This window comes from Oncorhynchus mykiss, chromosome 25 (assembly GCF_057628025.1).
Source record: "Oncorhynchus mykiss isolate SJ-2025 chromosome 25, ASM5762802v1, whole genome shotgun sequence".
Taxonomy (NCBI): domain Eukaryota; kingdom Metazoa; phylum Chordata; class Actinopteri; order Salmoniformes; family Salmonidae; genus Oncorhynchus; species Oncorhynchus mykiss.
Genome location: NC_143046.1, coordinates 13,799,738 through 13,814,991, shown reverse-complemented (window position 1 = coordinate 13,814,991; position 15,254 = coordinate 13,799,738).

Here is a 15,254-nt window from a genome sequence, read left to right as displayed (position 1 = left end):
AGTTTGAGTCTTAAGTCAATGGATACTGTAATGGCATTGAATAGAAAACTACAAAACCAACAAAAACAATCCAACTTCCTGAATGGATTTTTCTCAGGGTTTCACCTGCCAAATCAGTTCTGTTATACTCACAGACATTATTTTAACAGTTTTGGAAACTTTAGAGTTTTCAAATGTTTTCTATTTATTTTTTTATTTTACCTTTATTTAACCAGGCAAGTCAGTTAAGAACAAATTCTTATTTTCAATGACGGCCTGGGAACAGTGGGTTAACTGCCTGTTCAGGGGCAGAACGACAGATTTGTACCTTGTCAGCTCGGGGGTTTGAACTCGCAACCTTCCGGTTACTGGTCCAACGCTCTAACCACTAGGCTACCCTGCCAAATCTGCCAGTTATATGCATATCATATCTTCTGGGCCTGAGTGGCAGGCCGGTTAATTTGTGGAGTGGTTGAAAAACAAGTTTTAGTGACTCCAACCTAAGTGTATGTAAACTTCCGACTTTAACTGTATTTTCAATAGAGAGCTTATCGCACTATATTCCATATGGCATTGGTTATGGTCCCAAATGGCACCCTATTCCCTTTAGAGTGCACTACTTTTGACCAGGGCTTTTGACTAGGGAACATTATAGTGCACTACTTTTGACTAGGACACATTATATTGCACTACTTTTGACTAGGGCTCATTAGGCTCTCGTCAAAAGTAGTGCACTATGTAATCAATAGTGTGCCATTTGGGCGTCTCAGGCTCTGCCTCCTCTCCACCCTCTCAGGGCTGGGCGTCTCAGGCTCTGCCTCCTCTCCACCCTCTCAGGGCTGGGTGTCTCAGGCTCTGCACTCATTGATTGCGTCATACCTGCCAGACCGCTCCTACCAGGTGATGTGGACAGCATCTGTGTCTACATCATGGACTCTCACTACTGGTGTCCCCCAGGGATCGGTTCTTTTTTTTTTTTACCTTTATTTAACTAGGCAAGTCAGTTAAGAACAATTTCTTATTTTCAATGACAGCCTAGGAACAGTGGGTTAACTGCCTGTTCAGGGGCAGAACGACAGATTTGTACCCTGTCAGCTCAGGGGTTTGAACTTGCAACCTTCCGGTTACTGGTCCAACGCTCTAACCACTAGGCTACCCTGCCGCCCTCTTCTCGCTATACACCAAGTCATGCTCCATATCTTCACATGGTCTCTCCTATTATTGCTATGCGGATGACACTCAACTACTTTTCTCTTCTGACACCCAGGTGGCAGATATCTCAGCTTGGATGTCGGCCCACCACTTTAAGCTCAAACTCGACAAGATGGAGCCTCTCTGCCTCCCAGGGAAGGCCTGCCTGCTGCAAGACCTCTCCATCACGGTTGACAACTCCATGGTGTCCCCCTCCCAGAGTGCAAAGAACCTTGTCGTAACCCTGGACAATACCCTGTTGTTCTCTGCAAACATTAAAGCAGTGCATCTCTCCTGCAGGTTCATGCTCTGCAACATTCGTAGAGTACGACCCTACCTCACACAGGAAGCGGCGCAGGTCCTAATCCGGGCACTTGTCATCTCCCGTCTGGACTAGTGCAATTCGCTGTTGGCTGGGCTCCCCACTTGTGTCATCAAACCCCTGCAATTTATCTAGAATGCTACAACCTGCCTGGGGTTCAACCTTCCCAGCTTCTCCCATGTCACCACGCTCCTCCACACACTCCACTGGCTTCCAGTCAAAACTCACTACAAGACCATGGTGCTTGCCCACAGAGCAGCACGAGGAACTGTACCTCCCTACTTTCAGACTATGCTGAAATCCTACACCCCATCCCGAGCACTCCATTCTGCCACCTCTGTTCTCTTTGCCTCCCCACCCCAATGGGAAAGCAGCTCCCACTCAGCCCAGTCCAAGCTCTGGCCTGGCACCCCAATGGTGGAACCAGCTTCCCCCTGAAGCTAGGAGAGCATCTTCAGAAAACATCTTCAGAAAACATCTGAAACCCTACCTCTTCAACAGTATCTTAAATAATCCCACAGCTTCCCCCCCCCCCCCCCCCCCCCCCCGCGCAACCTCTCCTCACGACGACCCCTTCTCACACCCATTGTCCCACCTAGGTATCTTAAGATGAATGCACTAACTGCAAGTCTCTCTGGATAAGTGTCTAGTAAATTACAAAAATGTTAAATGTAAATATACCCCCAACTGCATCTGGAATACAGAGCCCACTTCACAATCTGGCCACTGGAGTACAGAACTAATTCAACAATCATGAGCTTCGGCCTCTCAGAAGGACCACAAGACCACACACTAAAAGCTTTTCAACTCCGCATAACTTCACATCCACAACTCACAAGATAATGGAACAACACAAGCCTAATTTGAACATGTTAACTAAGAATCCTAAATCAAGCCAGGTCTAAATAAGGACACTGAAATTTCTCATACCCGAATAGCTTGAAGTTTGTTTGATACCTTCACATACTCAGACTGTAAAGTGAAGAATATTTGCTCAAACATCCCTAAGCTACTGCCTCCATCTAGTGGTGAAATATAAGTGTTGCAGGTGCCCTATCTTACAACTGCGGGCAGCAGTCTTGGGGAACCTATGTCAGAGACGGAAGGGAAAGAGAGGCATTTAATTGGTTCCTTTTGTCTGGAACATATATAGTCAATAAACTAAGAAGACCAGACCCAGTTTCAATCGCATTGGTGCCTATGTTAAAACCACCCCTTAAGTCAGTGGTGGGCAACTCCAGTCCTCGAAGGCCTGATTGGTGTCACACTGTTTCTCCATCCCTAGCAAACACAGCTGATTAATCATATTGCGTTCTGAACTGAACATCATGATTAGGTGATTATTGGAGTCAGGTGTGTTAGATTGGGCTGGGGCAAAAATGTGGCACTAATCATGCCCACTCCTGCCTAAAGCGGACAGGAACTGTGATGCATTTTTTTAAATGGTAAACAGCCTTTACTGGATATCTTAATTTATCCACCATCTTTGGATTGTGTGATCTGGTGCCACGGTGACATAAAATACACACAATCACAGGTCTGTAGTTTTATTAGCCGTTAAGGGGAAGTGGAATTAGAAGATGTGGGCCTCTTCTTCTTTTTTTAACACAATAGTTACTTCCTGTCAGACAGGGATTAGACTGACTGGGAAGGGAGTAATAGTTTCACTGTTGCACATGTTTATCCCCAAGACTTTCACTCCTACTCTCATTTCCACTTTTTTTACTCACACAGATATGCTTTGTGACATTCACTCACCTGCCCTTCATCTCCGTTCCTCTAATCCACATGCTCTTCCCTTTGCTGATCTTACAGTTGTCTGGTCATTCAGAATTGTCATGTATAGAGGAAGAGTGATACTGATAACCAGCCCAATAACACCAGTCATTTTGATCCCACGTTTCATATGTTGATGTGGTTCTGCGCCATTATTTAAGTAGGTGTTAGCCTCACGAGCCATCCAGACCGCTACTAGTGAACCATTCATGTAAGCTGGTGAGATCAGGGTGGCTGGCGAGGCTAGGTAGATAGATACAGTCTGCATGTTTTCTCTGGCCTGCAAAAACGACCCTATGACACGTTTTAATCTTCAGATTGTGTTGGGTTCTGAACAGCCTCTACTCTTCTGGGAAGGCTTTCTACTAGATGTTGGAACATTGCTGCGGGGACCTGCTTCCATCTAGCCACATGAGCGTTAGTAAGGTCGGGCACTGATGTTGGGCAATTAGGCCTAGCTCGCAGTTGGTGTTCCAAATTATCCCAAAGGTGCTCTATGGGGTTGAGGTTAGGGCTCTGCGCAGGCCAGTCAAGTTCTTCTACACCGATCTCGACAAACCATTTCTGAATGGACTTCGCTTTGTGCGAGGGGGCATTGTCATTCTGAAACAGGAAAGGGCCTTCCCCAAACTGTTTTTTTTATTTTTTATTTTACCTTTATTTAACCAGGTAGGCAAGTTGAGAACAAGTTCTCATTTACAATTGCGACCTGGCCAAGATAAAGCAAAGCAGTTCGACAGATACAACAACACAGAGTTACACATGGAGTAAAACAAACATACAGTCAATAATAAAGTATAAACAAGTCTATATACAATGTGAGCAAATGAGGTGAGAAGGGAGGTAAAGGCAAAAAAGGCCTTGGTGGCAAGGTAAATACAATATAGCAAGTAAAACACTGGAATGGTAGTTTTGCAATGGAAGAAAGTGCAAAGTAGAAATAAAAATAATGGGGTGCAAAGGAGCAAAATAAATAAATAAATAAAATACAGTTGGGAAAAAGGTAGTTGATAGGGCTAAATTATAGGTGGGCTATGTACAGGTGCAGTAATCTGTGAGCTGCTCTGACAGTTGGTGCTTAAAGCTAATGAGGGAGATAAGTGTTTCCAGTTTCAGAGATTTTTGTAGTTCGTTCCAGTCATTGGCAGCAGAGAACTGGAAAGAGAGGCGGCCAAAGAAAGAATTGGTTTTGGGGGTGACTAGAGAGATATACCTGCTGGAGCGTGTGCTACAGGTGGGAGATGCTATGGTGACCAGCGAGCTGAGATAAGGGGGGACTTTACCTAGCAGGGTCTTGTAGATGACATGGAGCCAGTGGGTTTGGCGACGAGTATGAAGCGAGGGCCAGCCATCGAGAGCGTACAGGTCGCAATGGTGGGTAGTATATGGGGCTTTGGTGACAAAACGGATTGCACTGTGATAGACTGCATCCAATTTGTTGAGTAGGGTATTGGAGGCTATTTTGTAAATGACATCGCCAAAGTCGAGGATTGGTAGGATGGTCAGTTTTACAAGGGTATGTTTGGCAGCATGAGTGAAGGATGCTTTGTTGCGAAATAGGAAGCCAATTCTAGATTTAACTTTGGATTGGAGATGTTTGATATGGGTCTGGAAGGAGAGTTTACAGTCTAACCAGACACCTAAGTATTTGTAGTTGTCCACGTATTCTAAGTCAGAGCCGTCCAGAGTAGTGATGATGGACAGGCGGGTAGGTGCAGGTAGCGATCGGTTGAAGAGCATGCATTTAGTTTTACTTGTATTTAAGAGCAATTGGAGGCCACGGAAGGAGAGTTGTATGGCATTGAAGCTTGCCTGGAGGGTTGTTAACACAGTGTCCAAAGAAGGGCCAGAAGTATACAGAATGGTGTCGTCTGCGTAGAGATGGATCAGAGACTCACCAGCAGCAAGAGCGACCTCATTGATGTATACAGAGAAGAGAGTCGGTCCAAGAATTGAACCCTGTGGCACCCCCATAGAGACTGCCAGAGGTCCGGACAACAGACCCTCCGATTTGACACACTGAACTCTATCAGAGAAGTAGTTGGTGAACCAGGCGAGGCAATCATTTGAGAAACCAAGGCTGTTGAGTCTGCCGATGAGGATGTGGTGATTGACAGAGTCGAAAGCCTTGGCCAGATCAATGAATACGGCTGCACAGTAATGTTTCTTATCGATGGCGGTTAAGATATCGTTTAGGACCTTGAGCGTGGCTGAGGTGCACCCATGACCAGCTCTGAAACCAGATTGCATAGCAGAGAAGGTATGGTGAGATTCAAAATGGTCGGTAATCTGTTTGTTGACTTGGCTTTCGAAGACCTTAGAAAGGCATGGTAGGATAGATATAGGTCTGTAGCAGTTTGGGTCAAGAGTGTCCCCCCCTTTGAAGAGGGGGATGACCGCAGCTGCTTTCCAATCTTTGGGAATCTCAGACGACACGAAAGAGAGGTTGAACAGGCTAGTAATAGGGGTGGCAACAATTTCGGCAGATAATTTTAGAAAGAAAGGGTCCAGATTGTCTAGCCCGGCTAATTTGTAGGGGTCCAGATTTTGCAGCTGTTTCAGAACATCAGCTGAATGGATTTGGGAGAAGGAGAAATGGGGAAGGCTTGGGCGAGTTGCTTTTGGGGGTGCAGTGCTGTTGACAGGTGTAGGAGTAGCCAGGTGGAAAGCATGGCCAGCAGTAGAAAAATGCTTATTGAAATTTTCAATTATGGTGGATTTATCAGTGGTGACAGTGTTTCCTATCTTCAGTGCAGTGGGCAGCTGGGAGGAGGTGTTCTTATTCTCCATGGACTTTACAGTGTCCCAGAACTTTTTTGAGTTAGTGTTGCAAGAAGCAAATTTCTGCTTGAAAAAGCTAGCCTTGGCTTTTCTAACTGCCTGTGTATAATGGTTTCTAGCTTCCCTGAACAGCTGCATATCACGGGGGCTGTTCGATGCTAATGCAGAACGGCATAGGATGTTTTTGTGTTGGTTAAGGGCAGTCAGGTCTGGGGAGAACCAAGGGCTATATCTGTTCCTGGTTCTAAATTTCTTGAATGGGGCATGTTTATTTAAGATGGTTAGGAAGGCATTTTTAAAAAATATCCAGGCATCCTCTACTGACGGGATGAGGTCAATATCCTTCCAGGATACCCCGGCCAGGTCGATTAGAAAGGCCTGCTCGCTGAAGTGTTTCAGGGAGCGTTTTACAGTGATGAGAGGAGGTCGTTTGACCGCTGACCCATTACGGATGCAGGCAATGAGGCAGTGATCGCTGAGATCTTGGTTGAAGACAGCAGAGGTGTATTTAGAGGGGAAGTTGGTTAGGATGATATCTATGAGGGTGCCCGTGTTTAAGGCTTTGGGGAGGTACCTGGTAGGTTCATTGATAATTTGTGTGAGATTGAGGGCATCAAGTTTAGATTGTAGGATGGCTGGGGTGTTAAGCATGTTCCAGTTTAGGTCGCCTAGCAGCACGAGCTCTGAAGATAGATGGGGGGCAATCAGTTCACATATGGTGTCCAGAGCACAGCTGGGGGCAGAGGGTGGTCTATAGCAGGCGGCAACGGTGAGAGACTTGTTTTTAGAGAGGTGGATTTTTGAAAGTAGAAGTTCAAATTGTTTGGGTACAGACCTGGATAGTAGGACAGAACTCTGCAGGCTATCTTTGCAGTAGATTGCAACACCGCCCCCTTTGGCAGTTCTATCTTGTCTGAAAATGTTGTAGTTTGGAATTAAAATGTCTGAATTTTTGGTGGTCTTCCTAAGCCAGGATTCAGACACAGCTAGAACATCCGGGTTGGCAGAGTGTGCTAAAGCAGTGAATAGAACAAACTTAGGGAGGAGGCTTCTAATGTTAACATGCATGAAACCAAGGCTATTACGGTTACAGAAGTCATCAAAAGAGAGCGCCTGGGGAATAGGAGTGGAGCTAGGCACTGCAGGGCCTGGATTCACCTCTACATCGCCAGAGGAACATAGGAGGAGTAGAATAAGGGTGCGGCTAAAAGCAATAAGAATTGGTCGTCTAGAACGTCTGGAACAGAGAGTAAAAGGAGGTTTCTGGGGGCGATAAAATAGCATCAAGGTATAATGTACAGACAAAGGTAAGGTAGGATGTGAATACAGTGGAGGTAAACCTAGGTATTGAGTGATGAAGAGAGAGATATTGTCTCTAGAAACATCATTGAAACCAGGAGATGTCATTGCATGTGTGGGTGGTGGAACTAATAGGTTGGATAAGGTATAGTGAGCAGGACTAGAGGCTCTACAGTGAAATAAGCCAATAAACACTAACCAGAACAGCAATGGACAAGACATATTGACATTAAGGAGAGGCATGCTTAGTCGAGTGATCAAAAGGGTCCAGTGAGTGGAGAGGTTGGTTGAGGGTCACGGCGATTTAGACAGCTAGCCAGGCCAACCGGTAGCAAGCTAGCATAGGATGGAGGTATGTTGTTAGCCACCTCTTGCGTTCGGTCAGTAGATTAGTGGGGTTCCGTGTGGTACAGGGGATTAATCCAAATCACACAACAACAACAAAAATAAGAACAATAGATATAGTTATAGAGGCCCGAGAAGAAAACATAATAATAATAAAAATAAATAAATTGTCCGATTGTCTGTTCAGATAGCAGCCGGTAAGACAGCTAACGGTTAGCGGGCCGCAGATGGGCGTTCAGGTAACGTCGCGACAGAGGAGCCAGCCGGATCTCATTCAGGTGGATAACGTCGGCAGTCCAGTTGTGAAGGCCCGGTGGGGCTCCGCGTAGGCAGTGAAACGGGTCCGGATAGGTGACTGCAGCCCAGGAGTGAATGATGGAACTCAGGAGTGATTGACGGAGCTGGCTAGCACCGGAACAATCGATGTTTGCTCCGGAATCGACGAAAGCCGACTGTCACACGGATAGCAGCTAGCTAGCTGTGAGATCCGGGTATGAATGTCCAGAGAGCAGTTGAAATCCAGGGACATGGAGAGAAAAATTGGTCCGGTATGTTCCGTTCCGAGCCGCGCTGCGCCGTACAAAACTGGCGATAGATTTTCGATAGATTTTCGAGCTAAAGAATAGCTGATGACCACACACCGTGGTTAGCTGAATACTAACGATTTGCCAGTAAAGAAGCTAACTAGCTTCTGATTAGCTTCTGGATTAGCTCCTGGCTAGCTTCTGGCTAGTTTCTGGCTAGCTTCTTGGAGTTTCTGGCTAGCTTCTTGGAGGATTACAGATCTGAGGTAAATAATACTTTTTTATAAATATAAATTGGTGAGGCTGGTTGCAGGAGAGTGTTTAGAAGATGAGTTGATGGAAAATAAAAATAAAATGTATGTGAAAAAAGTTGTAAATATATATATATACAGGACACGACAAGACGAGGACAAAAGACGTCTGAACTGCTATGCGATCTTGGAGTGAAAGTCTGTTGCCACAAAGTTGGAAGCACGGAATCATCAAGAATGTAATTGTATGCTGTAGCATTAAGATTTCCCTTCACTGGAACTAAGGGGCCTAGCCTGAAACATGAAAAACAGCCCCAGACCATTATTCCTCCTCCACCAAAATGTACAGCTGAGACTATGCAATGGGGCAGGTAGCGTTCTCCTGGCATCTGTCAAACCCAGATTTGTCCATCGGACTATCAGATGGTGAAGTATGATACATCACTGCAGAGAATGTGCTCTATTTTATACACCTGTCTGCAATGGGTGTGGCTGAAATAGACACATTTATTAATTTGAAGGGGCGTCCACATACTTTTGTATATATAGTGTATCTTTCCAGCTGAACCTGAACTGTGTGTCACAGCTGTGCAGGTGGTCAAACCTGAAACGCCTGAATACAGAGAGGAAGGAGCCTCAGCCTCGCAACGCTGCCGCACGCAAAGGACAGACAGAGGACAGACACACACACAGGGATGCAAATGACACAGTGACAAAGCTGTGCAATGGGCCTCTATTGTCTTCCTAGTGCCTCATGACTACAATTTGAGAATGAGGCAGTGTTCAACTAATGAGCAGGTTACGTGCAGGAAGGCTTTGTTGGCTAAGTGGTACGGTACACACAGGTAGGTAGGGAGGTCACCAGGATGAATTCTGGGTGATCTATAGGGCCCAAGGGTCATGAACTGGTCATGGCATTTAAACTAAAGAGGGAGGGAGGGAGGTGTGAAAGACTGAGACAGACAACAGTGAGATTCTGGGGAAAACCTGTGATGAAACATTTTATCTCGGGAAGAGACAGCTTTGAAAATGTTAATCTTGTTTTCGTGTCATAAATAATCCTTGGTTCCTGCCTGTGCTTAGTGAAGTCATGAGGGGGTGCAACATGACCCCCTCCTTAGGACCATCTGGCAGAACGCCCAGAATATGTCCTATACGTTTAGATAGGAGACGATGCCAGACACATGTCAGAACCAACCCCATGAACCTATGCCTATGTAACGTTTCTGGAGCCAGTTGACACTGCATTCGGGAAGTATTCAGACCCCTGGACTTTTTCCATGTTTTGTTGCATTACAGCCTTTTTCTAAAATTGATTCATTAGTTTTTTTCCCCTCATCAATCTACACACAATACCCCATAATGACAAAGCAAAAGCAGGTTTCTATAAATGTTTGCAAATTTTTATTTTTAATACATTTGCAAACATTTCTTAAAACTTGTTTTCACTTTGTCATTATTGGTTATTGTGTTATTATTATATATACATTTTAGAATAAGGCTGTAACGTAACAAAATGTGGAAAAACTTAAGGGGACTGAAAACTCTCCGAATGCACTCTATAAGAGATCTAACAGGACTGCCCCTTGAAAGCTCCTGACAGACGTTCACTATGGTGCATCAAACTGTCGATCCTCCAATGGGCAAAGATAGATACTTGCATTACATCATAATAGTTATTTTCGCTCTCTCTGATGAAAGTGTGGATGATGTCATACCTCTGTGTCAGGCAGCTCACTTCATTCTGAGTGGGTGTGTATGTGAAGGGCCAGAGAGTCTGACAAGAGTGGTATCGGAGTGAAAGGTTAGTGAGACTACAGCTTCTTAGAAGCTACTTTGTTTTTGTCTGCCCAGAGTCATCCAGAAATACCTGGCTACACATAGGCAGAGGCACAGAGGAGTTATAGGAACCTGGAGGAGACTAGTGGTAGCAATAAACCTCAAAGGATCACTCAACGAGAGTCCTGGAACCGAAAGGGAAATGTTTTGAGGATTAGGAGTAGATTCAGCTGCATAGCATGGTACTGTAACCTGGTCATTTCTTTGGCAGTGGTGGCTAACCAGTTTCAATGGCTCATTTTGGTATAGCTGTTGCGTTTCGCCAGACACACACACATTCACACACTTACTTGCATGCACGCCCACACACACACACACACACACACACACACACACACACACACACACACACACACACACACACACACACACACACACACACACACACCTCTGCCAGGTATCGACAAGAAGCACAGTACTTCCTAAACAACTTCACTCCCAATTATATTCTCCTCTTTCTCCCTCTCTCCATCTCTCCCTATCTCTCAGTCAGTGTGGTAGCTGTGTCCGCTGTGTCAGTCGGGTGGTGTGTGTGTGACCCTTGCATTGGTTACACCTCTCTCCTGTCTGGGGGTGCTGACTGTCCTCATCTGCAACCTGGGATCAAAACACATCCAACTTTATTTAAAACATATATTCTAAAACAAGTATAAAGCCCAAGCAATGAAAGGAAATACATTTTGAATTAAGAAAAGTGTTCATAAATAAGTTACAAGCAATCATGACATACAAACTTCAGAAAGTATTAAAGAGAGATAGACTTCTGCATCTTCTTGGGCTCCTCCTGCATGTCCATACAGGCGATTGGTGGCAGCCTGTCATTCAGGGCAGGTGGGGTAGGGCCTAGCTCAGTGTTTTCTGTGGTGGGGCTAGCCAGCAGAAAATACAGATTGGCTCAGTTTTCTGTCAGGATTGGCTCAGTTTTCCGTCACTCATGGGACAGTACGTCATCCCCAATTCTAAGGTCAGAGCTCGAAAATGTTTGACCCTTGGGTTCTGCCATAGAGTTATATTAGAAGTGCCCATCCAAGAAGGTTCAAGGTCATTGGCCACAGATTGAATCACACCAAATCACCTTATATCTACAGTAGCTTTGATTGGACTGATCATGTCAACATCTTACTTTCAAAGTCTTAGCTAGCAGTCATCATTAGTTGTCATCAAGTCGACAATCTACTGGCAAATCTTTTTCAGTCCCTGTCATATGAAGAAAAATAATGAAGAGAAATTAGAGATAAAACATATCGGTGCTCATTGGTCCATTTTACATAGAGATTACACAACAAGTTGTAAATTCAACAATGAGTGGTTTGGAAGGAATCAGTAGCTAACTGCAAGCACTGCAAAGAAACCAATGATGTTAGCCTGCTATGCAATGGAGTGGCTGTGTTTTTTTTAAATCCAGCGATTACCAGACTTTGATGACAAGGTTTGATTACCAAATGTTCCAACTCAGTACCGCTGCGCCACCTTCACAAGGTGAGTCCAAGTATGTCTTGTATGCTGCTGTATAAATGATGTAATATGTAGCTAATATAGTAATGCTAAGTGTATGTTGTTTAGTAAGCTGCTAGCTAGTAGCCTATGTGTCTCACCCCAATAATTTGGTCTCTTTTCACCAACGCGGTATTGTAAATAAATCGTTCATGGCCTGGTGTGTGCTTGTTTGACTACTTTGTTTGTACAGCTTTGACAGTGCTACTGATAGAGTGGTGGCACTTGGCTTGCACGTGCAAATTCAGAACACACAACATTCTATAATATAATTGTGTTATTTGACGTGTCAAATTAAAAGCTTATTTAATGAGTCAAATAGTGTTATGACGTGTCTTCTTTTTTTTTACGCAAAGATCCAAACGTCGTTCTATGTGCCTCACCCTAATAATTTGGTCTATTTTCACCTCTTAATTTCATCTACTGTTCTAACTTGGTGGTGCACAAATAGCCTAGAACTTGTTTTAGAGATAATGTAATCATTGAATATTGTAAGAGCTTTCATTGTCTGTTTTATATGCCCCCTTTGTTTATCCTATGGTTCTGACTTGGTGTACAGGGAGAACACTGTAATAACGGCCCATGTTCTGAATTCTGTCGCTGTACATTTCAAAAGTACTGAACAAAAAGTTATATTGACTAAGTCCGTCATCGCTTGTTCATTAACGACTTCATCGAAATGATGGATTGCCTCTTATCCACTTGTCATCCTCTTATGCCATAGTTTGTCGTCCCCTTATGCTATAGTCATCCTCTTATGCCATCAATTGCCAGAAGAAACCCCATTTATTGAAGCAAGTCTGCCATATCAGCTATGTTTTTATGTGTATTGGCTTTGCTGGCATGCATCCCACTTTTTATTTTTTGCCCCACTAAGATTGACATGCTAAAATCTCCAATGGAGGCGATAGTGAACAGCTTCAACTCTTTGTAGCTCAGGTGCTAAGGTAGACAGAGGTGTAGAGTACACTATGTAGAAACACATAGATGCCAACCTTAAGCTGGACAAGAGAGACATTGCTGTCTCTGGAGACGTCTCTAACAAGAGACATCAAACTAGAAGATCTTGTTGGCAAAAAGATCCCTGAGCCCTTGTCAAAGGTAGTGCACTAAACACTATATTAAATAGGGTGCCATTTCAAACCCCGGGAGAGAGAGTCAGTGTACCTCGTCTCTGGAGACATTGAGCTCGTAGAAGATCTTATCGAGGGCGTGTCCCTTGAGGTTGAACAGGAAGCCAAAGGCCTGGAACTCGGCGGGGCTGATGGTGCGACCTCCATCCATGTCCAACAACTCAAACACCGGCCTGGAGTGACGGAAGAGGATGTTCTTCTCCACGTGGTACTGGAAGAGGTTGAAAACACACACACACACACACACACACACACACACACACACACACGTGATGCATTCACACACATGAAGATAAGACACACTGTGTCAGAAGGTTCTCTAACGTACGTTACCCTGTGCATGTCTCATTACTGTTCCAGCAATAATTTATTACATTTCTATGAAACCTCTGTTTTCTGGTCAACTTTGAATCATGGCAGTGAAAAGCCTTTTGTTGTCTCTAAAAACATGACTGCAATGTTTTCATGAGACATGAAAAATGAATTAGGAAGTGGGTTGTGTTCAAGGGGTTTTCATCTCTTTGTTAAAAAGCCAGATATGAGAAGTGGTTTGCTCATGATACACAAGACTAACAGATAATGGCCTTCAGTTTAACCGAACGGTTCTGATATACAAGCTCTATTCTCCTGACCGAACGGTTCTGATATACATGCTCTATTCTCCTGACCACATGGTTCTGATATACATGCTCTATTCTCCTGACCACATGGTTCTGATATACATGCTCTATTCTCCTGACCACATGGTTCTGATATACATGCTCTATTCTCCTGACCACATGGTTCTGATATACATGCTCTATTCTCCTGACCACATGGTTCTGATATACATGCTCTATTCTCCTGACCACATGGTTCTGATATACATGCTCTATTCTCCTGACCACATGGTTCTGATATACATGCTCTATTCTCCTGACCACATGGTTCTGATATACAAGCTCTATTCTCCTGACCACATGGTTCTGATATACAAGCTCTATTCTCCTGACCACATGGTTCTGATATACATGCTCTATTCTCCTGACCGAACGGTTCTGATATACATGCTCTATTCTCCTGACCGAACGGTTCTGATATACATGCTCTATTCTCCTGACCGAACGGTTCTGATATACATGCTCTATTCTCCTGACCACATGGTTCTGATATACATGCTCTATTCTCCTGACCGAACGGTTCTGATATACATGCTCTATTCTCCTGACCACATGGTTCTGATATACAAGCTCTATTCTCCTGACCACATGGTTCTGATATACATGCTCTATTCTCCTGACCACATGGTTCTGATATACAAGCTCTATTCTCCTGACCACATGGTTCTGATATACATGATCTATTCTCCTGATCACATGGTTCTGATATACATGCTCTATTCTCCTGACCACATGGTTCTGATATACATGATCTATTCTCCTGACCACATGGTTCTGATATACACGCTCTATTCTCCTGACCGAACGGTTCTGATATACATGCTCTATTCTCCTGACCACATGGTTCTGATATACATGCTCTATTCTCCTGACCGAACGGTTCTGATATACAAGCTCTATTCTCCTGACCACATGGTTCTGATATACATGCTCTATTCTCCTGACCACATGGTTCTGACATACAAGCTCTATTCTCCTGACCACATGGTTCTGATATACATGCTCTATTCTCCTGACCACATGGTTCTGATATACAAGCTCTCTCTCACACACACACACACACACACACACACACACACACACACACACACACACACACACACACACACACACACACACACACACACACACACACACACACACACACACAGAGGGAGAGAGAGGAACACTAACTCGCTGCAGAGCAGGATGCAGACCAACATGTAGAACTGAGCTGATCTCTCCGCTGGCGTTCCAGTCTAGCAGGTCAAAGGTCATCATGATCTCCTGTCACATGGTGTCACATGGTGCATGAAGTGGTAGAACTGGATGTCTGCAAGAAGAAGAGACATGGGAAAATAGACTACTGTTTTCTGCTTCCGACACTGATCTTTAATGAAGTTTGTGGGAAAATGTTTTAAAAACAAACATGAGCTACACCCAGACACGTACAGGAGGACACAAACGGCCTGGATGTCTATGAATACACTGACAAACCTATCTACCTTTTCACCAATGCTGTTTTGTCATGTTACTGCCTCCACATTACCCACACACTTCTAAGTACACGAATGGGAATACTTAGACATAAATCCACAATCTACCATTCCAAGTGTTCCTGTTGTGGACATCCAGTAGTCTGAAGTAATCTGACGGTATTTAGGCGTTGTGCAGGGAGAGAC